Here is a 15,223-nt window from a genome sequence, read left to right as displayed (position 1 = left end):
TTATTTGGCATGCTAACATTTTCTTTTCAATGCTCACTCAAATCTTAAAAGGAGTGGAGGAAAGGGACATTGGAGAGTAAGTTTTAAAAAACTTTTTGGAAAATATAGTGTTAAGAATATATTAGAAGTACTTATTGCAGAAATTCAGCAATTTGAGGGACACTTTTTTGTGCATAAAAAGTTCATCTGCCCTCAAACATGACTCTTCTGTAGAATAATTATAATTATAAAGTCCCAAGTGAAGATATTGTGTGTGTTATTTAATCTATACTTCTCTTAACTTAACAAAGACCGAATAGTTGCAGGGCTTTTCACCATCTATGATCTTTCCTCCATTATTCCATGTCAACAGTAATATTTTCCCCAAATATCTAGTACCTTCTTGTCTAACACCACATAATTTGTCATTCCATGAATAGCAAACAGGGTTCAGGAGTATAGATTTCCAAAGAATTAAATTTTTTGTTCTAATTCAAAGAGGAATTATTTTGTTCCTTGGAATATAAAACACATTTTGCAGACTTCAAATCTTTTTATGGACTTGAAAATAACATATTTTCACTAGGTGATTTGTATTACCCTGGACCAATATTTATAGTATTTAGCATGCGTTCTTCATATATCATATTTTGTGGATTTAGGTATTTTCTATTTTAATAGTTACTATCTTTAATTGTTGTTTTTCTTTCTTCTAAGTTTATTTCTAAGAAGGCATCATCATCCTGCTCTCTTAAACCGGGATATCAGGATATGTTCCACAGACAATCTCTCATTATCAACACTATCATCAGTTTTACCAGGTGTAGGAATTCTTATGATTTTTATCCTGTTGTGGCTATTATTGCATGAAAAGAATATTGAACACGTAAGAGCCTATGCCTATAAAAATTTTAATTTCTACTTTTTGATGTAAATCTGATGCCTCTTTTTTTTTTTTTCACTGTTAGGGAAAACTAGTCAAATAGCTTTCATTCACTTTTTCTTTTAATAATTCAGTCTATATTCATTGAGTCCTTTCTATGTGCAAAGCACTAAGTGGCAGACAAAAAACCCTTATCTTCATTTTAATGAGAGTTGAAGACTATTCAACTAAATCTGCATGACTTCCATGGGTCTCCTTTGTAAAGGCTTCTTAAACTGCTTACCTTCACTAACTTCAAATTCTATTATTTTCTCTTTGTACTTTAGTCCTATGAGGATTTTATTTGATAAGATACTAGTTTTCCTGATTAATTATAAATAATGCTGAACATTTTATAGAGTAGCTTTCAGGAAAAGATTGAATGCATCAGGGCTCCAAGGTAACATAATTTAAGCTTGGATCAGAATATAATTTAAAAGTATTTGTACCAAATGCAAGACTTTTAAAAAGAAAAACACAGAAAGAAAATGAAACAAGTTGTGTAATATAGGCCACTTTGGCATTTAATATGAAAGGGCATTTTACAAGCTGGTTAAATATCTACAGAAATATTGACTGCTTCCCAAATCAACCATCCATCAATATGTGTGGAGATTTCTAGCTAAGTGTTTGCAACAAATTTAACATTTCTCCTGTTCAAATTGCTTGCACAGAATCCATAAAAACCAGTTGTCTTTTACCTGTATTGTAAGATACCAGATAACTGAGAGTTATAACTATCTTTAGTCAACTGGTTAATTATTAGTATTTTGATTACTTTTTAATTTTGAATTTTCTCTAAAGTGAAATTCGCTCGATATTTTTCTCCAGTGTCATGCCTTAACCTCATGATGTCCAGAAGGTCGGAATAAATCAAACCAATTATAATTGTGCTCTTTTGAGCCCAGTAATTATTAGAGATAGCAAGATGGAGATCTTCACCAGTCTACCCTGAACTATCTTCTCAGTTCACATTCTCGTGCGTGCCTGTTTTTATTATAGGCTCATTTTCAAAGTTGGTAAATAGACATTTAGCTTCAACTAATCCCTGTTATTCATTCTACTGTGTTTATCTTGTAAATTGCACAGCTGTGATTTTTAAAAATTAGCTTAGATGGGAATGTTATGATTTCCTCACCAACTCTTAAAAAAAATTTCCTACTTTGACCCAAATTGCCCCTGAGCAAGCAAGCCACATCCAGGCATTTTGACGTCATCTGCCTAGGATTAAAGATGACATTTTAGAGACACTAAGTTGGTGTGGAGACGAGGAAGGACAGTAGTCACAGATTGTAGCAAACATTAGGTGACACAGTCTTAGAGTAGGTTCCCTGAAAATAGACTCTGAGATAGGAATGATGTGCAAAAGACTTTCTGAGTTATGATCACAGAAGTTAAACATCTAATAAAGTGAGAATTCAGAATTAAGCAGAAGGAAAAGCTGACCTGTAATGTGGTCTCAACTAAGGCCCCAGACAAGACATGGAAGGCTCTTGAGCTGGGACAGCTTTTCAGAACCTTTGTTTCCCTGTATCAGCTTCCTTGGTGGTGGCATAACCTTAGACATACAGTTCCCTATAGCTGAGGGCAATCCCTAGTTATAGATAGAGCTTGAACTTTCAGCATCCAAAAAATCCTGACATCTGGGTTATGCATATTTAGGCTTGAAGTAAATATCTGGGCTGAGCTTCAGAGAATCCATTATGGTCAGTAAGTTAGGAAGACTTAGGGTTAGAGAGTGTACAGTTGCGCTTGTTACGTTTCAAGGAGTGTAATGATTAAAAAATAGCACTGCTAAGCTTTCACAGCTGTGAGGGAAGATTTAATAGTGTAATAACATCCATGTTTCTTCAAAATGAGTGGTTTTCAGCCAAGACCCCAAATAGGTAATGGCTTTTCCTATATAAACTACAACCCTTTATCAACACAGAATGAAGGTAATAGAAGGCAAAACAACAATTATTTGGGTAAATGTTCAGGGAGACAAATAATATGAAATGAACACACACGGAGAAAGATGGTTTTGTCTTTCCTGGGTATTAAGTAAAGCAGGAAGCTGATTTTTCACAGAGCATTTGGGGGAATCCAACTATAAGAATATTGATCATAAAAGCTGGAGTCTATAACTAACTTTTGGATTTTCCTTCTCCAGTAAGAACAAAGTGCTTGTTATGGGACAATGCTCCTTCTAAGGGAAACTACAAAATGTAAAAATACAAAAAAAAAAAAACCCTTTGAAAGTATTAGAGAACTACTAAGCCAGCCAGAACTTAAAAGGCCAGAATGTGAGAGGGAAAGAAAGCACACTGAGATGGATCCAGTTCCAAAGGAGTTTTCCCACTGGGGCAGTTGACAGTTCATAAGTGAGATGGGGCTCAGAGGCTCAGGAGCCAAGCTGAAAACAGTGATTGTGGGTTGAGACACTGACCTGAGCTTCATGTAGTTTCATGAGGCTGTGAAATTAAATATGTACTCTTGGACTCCAAGTCACCCAGTGGAAGATAGACCAAGATCTTGATACCAGAGAAAAAAGAAGTGTATTGAGATGTACAAAACCATTGGCCCACCCTTCCAGTGGGCAAAGGAGTTAGAAGGCAAGAGGAAAGCAATAGATAAGAGAATAGGGACATGAGCAGAGCTATCAGTAGTCTCTCTGTGCTTAGGAGATTAATGGAAGTTCTGGGTTCGCCAAAGAGAAGGTACCCTGGTAAACACCCCAACTGCTAGTATAGGAGTAAGCATGAACTCCAGTAGGAGGAATAAAGACATAAGCCAGCTCTCAGAAAACTCTGAAATCTACCTTCAGACAAGCTCAAACTGAACTGAAATAAGGCTATCCACAACAGAGGAAGATGGTATCAGCCCAATTTTTAAGTTATCTGTATAAATTTTAATACATACTGTGTGTCATTCAATTAAAATTATTAGGTTTACCAGGACTCTGGACTAAATTTGTTTAAAAGGAGGGGAAAATAGGCCATAAAAACAGACCCACATGAAACTTCAGTTGTCAAAATTAATGAAAACAGGCTTCAAATAACTGTAAATACTATGTTCACCAAAATAAGTGATAGGTAGAAGATTTTCTACAGAGACTTGGAATTCATAAAACAAAAATCAAATAGAAATTATAGAGATGAAAAATAAATTAAAAACTCTATGTGTTAATTTAACAGCAAATTGAAAAAATAGCTAAAAGGAGATTGAGAAAACTATAAAATAGTCAGTAGAAAATATCTAAATTAAAGCATGGAGAGAAAATAATAAAACTATGGGAAAACATAAATGACACATGGAAAACAGTGGACATGATTAATGTAAATATGACTGGAGTCCCAGAAGAAGAGGAGAGTGAGAATGAGGTAGAAGCAATATTTGAGGAGATACTAGTAAATAATTTGCCAAAACTATTTAAAGACATCAAACCACAGATTCAAGATTTACAAAAAAAGTAGAATAAATGCAAAGGAATATATAATTAGGCCCATTGAAGTTAAACTGCTAAAAACCAAAGTCATTTAGATGATTTTAAATTAGAGAAACTACAACATATTACATCCAAAAGGCAACAGTGAAAGTCAGAGCTTTCTTAATAGAAATAACTGAAGCTAGAGATATAAAATACTATTTAAAAAATATCAATAAAAGATAAATGCCAACATATAATTTTATATCTAATAAAACAGCCTTCAAAAATGGTATAAAATAACAAACAGAAAGAGAAAATTCATAACTGGATCTGCATTAAAAGAAATTATAAAAGGCTTGTTTAGGCAGAAGAAAACTATGAAAGTATAGAAATACAGATATGAATAAATAGTATTAGTAATAGTATGTATGGGGAAAGTAAATCTAAACATATCGATTACAGAAAACAATATGCCTTGTAGACTTCACTGTCTATGTACAATTAAAATACATAAAATAATGCTGAATTTGTTAAGGAGAGTTAAAATTGTTTTAAAGTATTGATGATATCTCAGATGTATACAAAAACTCACTTATTTTGATAAGTCAAAGATTGTGTAGCCACTGAAAGAAAAGTAAAATAATTTATCATAAGTGAATAGAGAAACAAATGAAATGATAAAAATGTTATTCGATGGGTCCAAAAGAAGGCAAAAAAGGATGACAAAAGATTTTAGAACACATAGAAAAATGAAAACAAATGGTAAAATGATAACTTTAAACCTAGATATAGTACTAATTACATAATATTTAAGAGAGTCTTTTATTGCAGATTATATGGGGCAAGTATAAAGCAGGACACGAAAAAAGAGTATCAGCAAAATTTTTGCAGTGCTCAAAGAGAAATACAGATAAAAGTCAGAAAATCAGAAGAGAGATGTCCTCAAGTGATGAGAAAATGAAAAGAGATATAACTCTGGATATGTATAGAGTTCTCTGGTAAGTGCTTTTGCCTCATTTAAGAGTATAGTGTGTATATCCTTATTCTATAAATTTACTCTCCATTATTCTCATCTAATTGTTTCCATCACAGAGGGTTGAATTAAATGACTCCTCTGAGTGTTGATAGGAGTATATCGATAGGGTCCTTTCTTCCTCTTTCTACAGTAAGGATCCTAGTACTTGAAGTGGATAAAGCAAAGCTGTGGCCATTTATAACAAACTTGAATCAAATACAAATATTGCAGATAGTTCCTAAAATAAAAGTTACACGTTTTATTTATATTAAATAAGGCTAATTGCTTATAAGTATGACTGAGACATGAGTTCCTCTCACTCTACCTGAAATCTCAGGCTATTCATGGTTGGGGAGGTGATAACTATTGGTTAAATTGGATATGGGGAAGTTAGTTTTCCCCTTGTAAGCATCAAGAGTCTTGGAATTTCTTTTGACGTTTCATCCTGTCTACCTTTAAAGTTCTGTTACTCATCGATATGAATTGAGAAATATTAATAATGTGTGGAAAGAGCACTGGATTGGATTGGCGTAAGACAAATTTGTTCTACTCTGATTCGATATATTCTATTACCTGTAATTTTATGAACTACTCTCAGTCTCAGTTTGCTGTTTATGAAGTGAGAGAAGAAACAAGATTTAAACAAAACATTTTAGTGTTTTCATGAAAATTAGATGCTTGCATCACTAAGTGATTTTTGCATTGTTCATTCGGCGAATATTACATTCCTACTCTGTACTTTACTTTTGGTGCTGGAGATACAAAATTGAATAACATAGGCATTCCTGCTCCTTAGTAGCTTATATTCTTCTGAGGAGAGACAGTCAATAAGCTAATAAACAAGTGAAATGTTAAGTATAAAGACAGCACATGGCTATTTTTACACGAGTTTATCAGGGAAACTCTAATAGGTGGGTTTTGAGTAGACAATCTAAAAAGTGACACTTTTATTCTAATGCCAGATGTTTTAGGAATGGCAGCAAAAGCAGACAGGTTACCAGGAGAATGCTGCATTCACATAATTGGTGGATTATGGGATTATTCACGTACTCTGAGACCAGAGACTGATGAGTATAAAAATGTGCTTGACATCAAGTGGTGGCCTTGAAAATACTGTCTCTAAAAAAGTCACTGAGTTAAGAAGTTGCCTTCCAGATATGTCTATGGAAACCTTTTCACAGGTCTACAGGGGACAACAGTGTCTTTAGGGACTACTTCAGGCTGCAATTATGCCAGTAGACTTGGATGGCTTTGTTCCACATGGCTTGATCCCACCTGGTACTGCTCTTCTTGTGATGAAGACAGAAGAACAAGAAGGCAAACACAACTGTATATGTGCATGTAAAGACTCTGCCAGTGGAAAGGAAATAGATTGTAAAGGTGGAAATCAATGCCTTCTAAAATCTTGGCAAATAAATGAAATTTGATAGGAACTAGGATTGCATTGCATTTTCTTGGGGGAAGGGGTTGGCAGGTTTTTTTTTCACAGTACATTAAATATGTTAGCCCACTCTGTGGCTTCTGATAAGAAATCAGCTGTTAATCTTATTGAGAATCTCTGTACATAACTTGCTGCTTCTCTTTTCCTGATTTCAAAATTGTCTTTGACTTTTGATGGTTTTATTAAAATATGCCTTGTGTGGACCTTTTTGTGTTTATTATTTTGAAGCTTCTTTGTATGTGTAAATTTTTGTCTTTTATTAAACATATGAAGTTTTCATCTATTATTTTTTTAATACTCTTTATGCCCTTTCTCTCTCCCTTCTCCTTCTCAGACTCTCATCATATATATTTTGGTCCTTTTCTTGATGTTCCATAGGTCCCTTAGGCTCTGTTCTCTTTTTTCATTCCCACTGGATAATTCAAATTGTTTTGCATTCAAATTCACTGGTTTTGTTTGCTGCTCAAGTCTGCTGTTGAACCTCTCTTATGAATTTTTCATTTTAGATACCATACTTTCCAGACCCAGAATTTCTGTTTGTTTCCCATTTATAACTGCCATATCATTATTGATATTATAATTTTGTTTATTCTTTGTTTTTCTAGTTTCCTTTAGTTCTTATCTATAATTACCTTTAGCTCTTTGAGCATATTTGTGATAGTTGATTTAAAGTATTAGTCTAGTAAGTTTAGATCTGGGCTCTTCCTGAAAGTTTATTTTGTCAAGTTATTTTGTTCCTTTGAATGAGCCATGTTTCCCTGCTCTTTTGTATGCTTTGTCATTTTTGTTATTGTTATAAAGTAGACATTTAAGTATTATAATGTGGCAACTCAGGAAATTAAATTCTTCCCTTTTCCTGAGTTTGCTGGTTTTGATTGTTGAAGTCTATATAGTTTCTTATTTGTCTAGTGACCTTTCCAACATATTTTTACAAAGACTGTAATTCTCAATGTGTGTTATCACTAAGTCTCTGTTCTTTTAGCTTGTGTTCAGCTAATGTTTTGACAGATTTTCTTGAATACCTACCTGCAGCTAAAAAGAAAAATAAAATAAAAAAAACCCTACTTCCTTAGTCTTTGAAGATTGGATCTCTGCTGCGATGTTTCTTTAATACTTAAGCAGGGTGTTGACAATTCTGCCTTAGCCTTCATTTAGTTTCTGCTTACACTGAGCCTAGCATTCAGCCAGATGTGAAAGATTAGGGTATCCACAGATAATTCCCAAGCATCCATCCTTCCCTGAGAATCTGCATGACTTTATAAATTCCTAGTATACACAGGAACTACTAAATTACATAATTTCAAATTCTTTCCCAAGTTTTTCATCACCAGTTTTACATAGTCTATTATATGTTTTTTGTTCCAGTAAGCTGTTGGTGTTCTGTTTACCTTACAATAGTTTCAAACAACGTTCACTGCTTTTCCATACTGACTGAATTCAGAGTTAGTGAAACAGAGACATGTATCTTGTGTCAGTTCTTCAGGTAGCCCTCAGACGGTTAGACAGACAATAAGTGGTGAATAAAGTCTGCTCTGCTCCCTCTGGAATCAGGGCCCAGGTCTCACACTGGGAACATGGGCTGCCATCTACCAGATTACCAACCATCTGGGGAAAGGGTGAGGCAAGAACAAGTAAAAATACCACAAAGCTTTCCTGTTATTTTTAACTTGTCTTTTTATTGATTCAGTGTTCACTTGGTTACTGTAAACCTTTCACTGTTTTCTGGACTTCTGACAAAGTTGTTTAGATAATTTTTTTCAATGTTTCCTTGGAAGAATGAGTTTGGAGCTTCCTACTCTGCCATCTTGCTGACATCATTCTTTTTTGAACTTAAAAAAGTAATTCTAATAATTTTTATTTAGATTCTCTTATATTTTATAAACTGAAAAACTTACAATAATATCTTAATTTAATTTTTATACCTATATATGTGTAGAATTACATTATATGTGATACTATATATAAACATAAATTATATGCATGTTTGTTTGTATATACATACACACACACACACATACATACACATTAACTAACTACTCAGCTAACTAGATATCTCATAGTACTGCTATGACTGCTAAAGAGTTGTTATATATAAACAACTCCAAAGTGGACACTGGCAGCTACGTTTCAGGTCTTCTGAAACTGTCAAGTGAGGAATGTAAATGAGGTTCCTTAAAAAAAAAATATATGTATATATGTATTATATATATATAATATATATATATAATATATATATAATATATATATATATATATGTGTTACAATATAAGTATTCAACAGATATCCTTGGGGGTGGTCCTTGTATGCCTAATTTGCTGAGAGTTTTTTTTTTAAGTTTATTAGGGGTAACATTGGTTAATACAATTATATAATTTTGAGTGCACATTATAATTTGACATCTGTATGGTATTCTGTGTGTTTACCACCAAAGTCAGTTTCCTTCCGGCTTCCCACATGGCTTCATCTCCTTTATCCGCACTTCACCCTCCCCCTACCCCCTATAACATTGGTTTACCCTATCTACCTCCCCTCTCCTTTCTCCCCACTCTACCCTCTGGTAACCACTAGTCTATAGTCTATGTCCATAAGTTTGTTTGTCCTGTTCATTTGGTGCTTCTAGGTTTATAACCCACATGTAAGTGATATCATGTGATTTTCATCTTTTTCAGTCTGGCTTATTTTGCTTAGCATGATTATGTCAAGGTTTATCGATATTGTCGCAAATGGCAGTATTTCATTGCTTCTTATGGCTGAGTAATATTCCATTGTATATATGTACCACAGGTTTTTTAGCCAATCATCTATTGTAGGACACTTTGATTGCTTCCATGTCCTGGCCATTTTGAATAATGCTGCTATGAACATCAGTGTGCAAATATCTTTTCGGATCTGAGTTTTCAAGTCTTTGGGGTAAATACCCAGTAGAGGGATTGCTGGATCATATGGTAGATCAATTTTTAGTTTTTTGAGGAAGCTCCATACTGTTTTCCATGGTGGCTGTACCAATTTGCAGTCCCACCAGCAATGTATGAGGGTTCCTTTTTCTCCACATCCTCTCCAGAATGTATTACTTGTCCTGTTGATTATAGCTATTAAAACAGGTGTGAGATGGTATCTAATTGTGGTATTATTGATTTGCATTTCTCTAATAGCTAGAGATCTTGAGTGTTTTTAAAAATATTTCTTGGCCTTTTCTATGTCCTCTAGGGAGAAGTGTCTTTTCAGGTCCTCTGCCCATTTTTTGATTGGATCATTTGCTTTTTTGTTGTTCTTGAGTTGTATGATTCTTTGTATATTTTGTATATTAGGCCCTAATCAGAGGAGTTGCTTGCAAATATATTTTCTCATTTGGATGGTTGTCTTTTTACCTTGGTGATGATTTCTTTTGCTGAGCAGAAGCTTTTTAGTTTGATGTAGTCTCATTCATTTATTTTTGCTTTTACTTCTCTTGCTTTTGAGATCAAATTCATAAAATCTCCTTTAAGTCTAAGGTCCTTGAGTTTAATTGCTATGTTTTCGTCTATGCATTTTATTGTTTCAGGTCTTATATTCAGGTCTTTAATATATTTTGAGTTAATTTTGGTGTGTGACTGTTGCGATAGACAACATTCTAGTTTCATTCTTTTACAAGTGGCTTTCCAGTTTTCCCAGCACCATTTATTGAAGAGGCTTTCCTTTCTCCACTGTATGTTTTTGGCTTTTTTGTCAAAAATTATTTGCCCATGTAAACATGGGTTTACTTCTGAACTCTTGATTCTGTTCCACTGGTCTGTGTGTCTTTTTGTTGCCAATACCATGCCATTTTGATTATTATCACTTTGTAGTATAACTTGAAGTCTGGCAGAGTGATGCCTGCGGCCTCATTCTTTTTTCTCAGGATGGCTTTGGCAGTTTGGGATCTTTTGTACTTCCAAAGAAATCTGAGGATTTTTTGTTCTTTTTCTTTAAAAAATGCCAATGGGATTTTGATGGGGATTGCATTAAATCTGTATAATGCTTTAGGTAATACGGTCATTTTAACTATGTTGATTCTTTCAATTCAAGGACATGAAATATCTTTCTATTTCTTTGTATCTTCTTCCATTTCTTTTAATAGGGTCTTGTAGTTTTCATTATATAGGTCCTTCAAATGTTTTGTTAGATTTATTCCTAGGTATTTTATTCTTCTTTGTTGCAATTACAAAAGGAATTATTTTTTCTATTTCTTTTTCTGACACTTCATTATTAGAATATAGGAATGCTATGGATTTTTGAACGTTGATTTTATATCCAGAGACTTTACTGTATTTGCTTATTGTTTCTGGTAGTGTTCTTATGGAATCTTAGGGTTTTCTATATAGAGAATCATGTCATCTGCAAATAATGTCAGTTTGGTTTCTTTGTTTCCTATCTGGATGCCTTTTATATCTTTCTCTTGTCTGATTGCACTTTCTAGGACCTCCAATGTTATATTGAATAAGAGTGTCGATCGTGGACAGCTTTGCCTTGCTCCTGATCTTAGAGGGAAGGTTTTTAGTTTTTCAACATTAAGTATAATGTTGGCTGAGTGTTTGTCATATATGGCCTTTATTATGTTAAGGTACTTGCCTTCTATACCAATTTTGTTAAGTGTTTTGATCATAAATGGATGCCGTTTTTTTCAAAGACTTTTTCTGTATCTATTGATATGATCATATAATTCTTTTTTCAAAAAATTTGTTTATGTGGTGTATCACATTAATCGATTTGCTTATGTAGAACCATACTTGTTCCCCTGAGATAATGCCCACTTGATCGAGGTGTATAATCTTTTTATATGTTGCTATATTCGGTTCACTAGTATCTTATTTAGGATTTTTGCATTTGTGTTTATGAGAGATATTGGTCTGTAGTTTCCTTTTTTTTGTTATTTTTACCAGGTTTTGGTATCAGGGTGATATTGGCCTCATAAAATGAGTTAGGAAGTATTGCCTCCTCTTTGATTTTTTGGAAAAGTTTGAGGAGAATAAGTATTAAATCTTCTTTGAATGTTTGGTAGAATTCTCTGGTGAAGCCATCTGGTCCTGGATTTTTACTTTTTGATACGTTTTTGATGATTGTTTCAATTTCCATACTGCTGATTGGTCTATATAGATTATCTAGATATTCTTGATTCAGTCTAGGAAGTACTGGTCCATTTTTCTAAGTACGGTCCATTTCTTCTAGGTTATTAAATTTGGTGTTACATACTTTTTAATAGTATTCTTGTATGATCCTTTGTATTTCTGCAATGTCAGTCATAATTTCCCCTCTTTCATCCCTGATTTTGTTTGTTTCCTTTCTCTTTTTTCTTTAGTGTGTCTAGCTAGGGTTTATCAATTTTATTAATCTTCTCAAAAAACTAGCTCTTTGTTGCATTTATTTTTTTTATTTTTATTTTTTTGTTTTCTATTTCATTTATTTCTGCTCTAATTTTGATTATTTCTTTGCTTCTGCTGACTTTAGGCTTCATTTGTTCTTCCTTTTCTAGTTTTTTTTTTTTTTAAAGATGATACATTAGGTTGTTTATTTGGATTCATTCCTGTTTTTGGAGATAGGCCTGTACTAATATGAACTTTCCTCATATGATCGCTTTTGCCATGTCTCAAAAGTTTTGATATGTTATACTATCATTATTCATTTCTATGTATCTCTTGATCTCTCTTTTTATTTCTTCTCTGATTCAGTTATTTTTCAGTAGCATGTTGTTTAATCTCTATGTATTTGTGGTTCTTCCTGATTTCTTTTTGCAGTTGATCTCTAGTTTCAGAGCATTATGATCAGAGAATATGGTTGATATGATTTCAACCCTCTTATATTTGTTGAGGCTATCTCTGTGTCCCAATATGTGGTCAATCCTTGAGAATGTTCCATGTGCACTAGAAAAGAATGTATAAGTAGCTGTTTTGGATGGAAGGCTCTGTAAATGTCAATTATGTCGTTGTTCTAATGTTATTTCCTTATTGATTTTCTGTTTGGATGAGCTGTCCGTATCTGACAGTGGAGTATTTAGGTCCCCTACTATGATGGTGTTTTGGTCTGATTCTCCCGTTAGTTCTGTTAGTAATTGCTTTGCATATTTCGGAGCTCCCTGATTGGGAGCATAGATATTAATAAGTGTTATGTCTTCTTCGTGCATGATTCTCTTTATCATTATGAAATGTCCCTCAGTATCATTCTTTACCTTTTTTATTTTGTAGTCTATGTCATCTGATATTAGTAACGCTATTCCCACTTTACTCTGAATGCCATTTGCTTGAAATATCATTTCTACTCTTTCACTTTGAGTCTATATTTCTCTTTGGAGCTGAGAGTGTCTCCTGGAGGCAGCATATGGTTGGGTTTTGTTTTTCGATCCATTCTGCATCTCTGTGCTTTTTTATTGGTGAGTTCAGTCCATTCACATTTAAGGTGATTATTGAAATATGAGGATTACTTATAACCATTTTACCTTTTGCTTTCTGGTAGCTCGTTGTTTCCATTGCTTTTTTGTCTTTGTGTTTCCGTTTTCTTTATTTTGGTTCACTTTTGGGGGTTCTCCCTCTGGTTCTTCTCTTTTTATGTTATGTACTTCAGTTCTGAACCTTCTGTGTGTGGTTACCATTACAAATATGTAAAGGATAGTTACATATATACTATCGTCCATTTTCTTCTGCTTGTGCCTTATCTCCATTACTCTTTGTGAATTTGGATATTTGAATCCTCCTTTTTTCTGTCCTTGTTATTTCAGTTTGTCCCTATGTATGCTGAACATTCATTACTATCTTGCTATAGCAATTCTCCTCTTATTATTTAAGCTAATAATGCCCTGTTCTTAGTAAGGATTGCACTCCTCTGCTTTATATGCCTGATAGTCATTTTACTCCTAACTATGGTTTTTTCTTTTTCTTTTTTTTGTCATTTTGTTTTAGATGAGCTGACCTCTTTCTGTATTTCCTGTAGTGCTGGCCTCGTAGAGGAGATTTCTCTCAATTATTGTATGTCTGGAAAGGTCTTTATTTCTCTTTCATATCTAAAGGAGAGCTTAGCTGAATACATTATTCTTGACTGGTAGTTCCTTTCATTTAATAGTTTGAATATTTGCTTCCACTCCTTTCTGGCTTGGGAGGTTGTGTTGAGAAGTCTGATGATAATCTAATGAGTTTTCCTTTGTAAGTTACAGTTTTCTTCTCCCTGGCTGCACTGAGAATTCAATCTTTGTCATTGATTTTTGGTAACTTTAATACAATGTGTCGTGGTGAAAGCCTTTTTGGGTTGAGATAATTGGGTGTTCTGTTGACTTCTTGAATTCCAAGCTCCAGCTCATTCCTTAGATTTGGGAAATTTTCATCAACTCTTTGTCTGAAAATGCTTTCTAATCCTTCCTCCTTTTCCTCACCTTTGGTAATGCCCATTATTCTTATGTTTCCCCTCCTGGTGGTATCACATAGTTCTATGTCTCTTTCATTATTTTTCATTCTTTGGTTTCTCTCTTCTTCCTTCTGATTTATTTCTAGATTCCTGTCTTCAATATCACTGAGCCTTTCCTCCATTTGGTCGACTCTATTTCCCAAGCTTGCTGTTTCATTTTTCAACTCTTGCAGTATGTGTTTTTTTTTCATCTCCAGAAGTTCTATTCTGTTTTTTTTTTTGAGAGTTTCAATGTCCTTGCTATTCTCATCTAGTTGTTTTTCAATTCCTGTAATTGTTGATATGACTCTTTTTGGAACTCAGTAAGTTTTTTCAGAAGTACCATCCTGAATTCTCTGTCATTTAAGATGACTATTTCTATGTCTTTAATCTTATTTTCCAGAGATTTTTCTCTTTCTTTCTGAGATGCCTTGTCACCTTGATTGTTCTTGGTGTTTAATGGACTATTTCTCCACTTGGGCATTAATGGAATTGTATTCTGCTTTTATTCCAGAAAGAAGATTTATTATATAAAGGTCTCTCTTTAGCCTGCTGCAAAGAAGGTACTTTTCTTTTGGTTTCCAGTAGGTACTGTCTAAGCCTCTTGGGTCTCTCCTTTATATAAAGCCTTAATAATGCCTTTATATAATACCTTTATTTTCTTGTAGATACTTAATCATGCTCATTACCCTTAGTTTCGGTCCCTGTCAGTGTTAGCAACAGTTTTGGTAGCATTTGCTCAGATTTCCCTGGGGCTCTGCGGTGATTGGTCTGAGGGTATGAGGGGGAGGGGCCCTCTGGGTCGGGCATGGGGGCTGTGGTTCAGCCTTGGATTTGCAACCTGGACTGGTAAAAATCAATGTTGTTCTCTGCCATCCCCAGTTCTCTGCTTTCTGCCCTGATGACTGGGCCCTGCCGCTGGCTCGTGGAACTCACAAATTCTACCAGGTAGGGCTGTTCAGGGATGTCGTTTCCCCTTCTCCCCTTCCTGTCCCCCTACATGGAGCTCAAGCTGCGAGAGGCAGCTTCTTTATTTCTCCCAGTCCACTGCCCACACCTGGGGTTCTGTCC

The sequence above is a fragment of the Pteropus medius genome, unplaced genomic scaffold (assembly GCF_902729225.1).
Source record: "Pteropus medius unplaced genomic scaffold, Ma_sr-lr_union100, whole genome shotgun sequence".
NCBI lineage: Eukaryota > Metazoa > Chordata > Mammalia > Chiroptera > Pteropodidae > Pteropus > Pteropus medius.
This window is presented reverse-complemented; position numbering follows the sequence as displayed.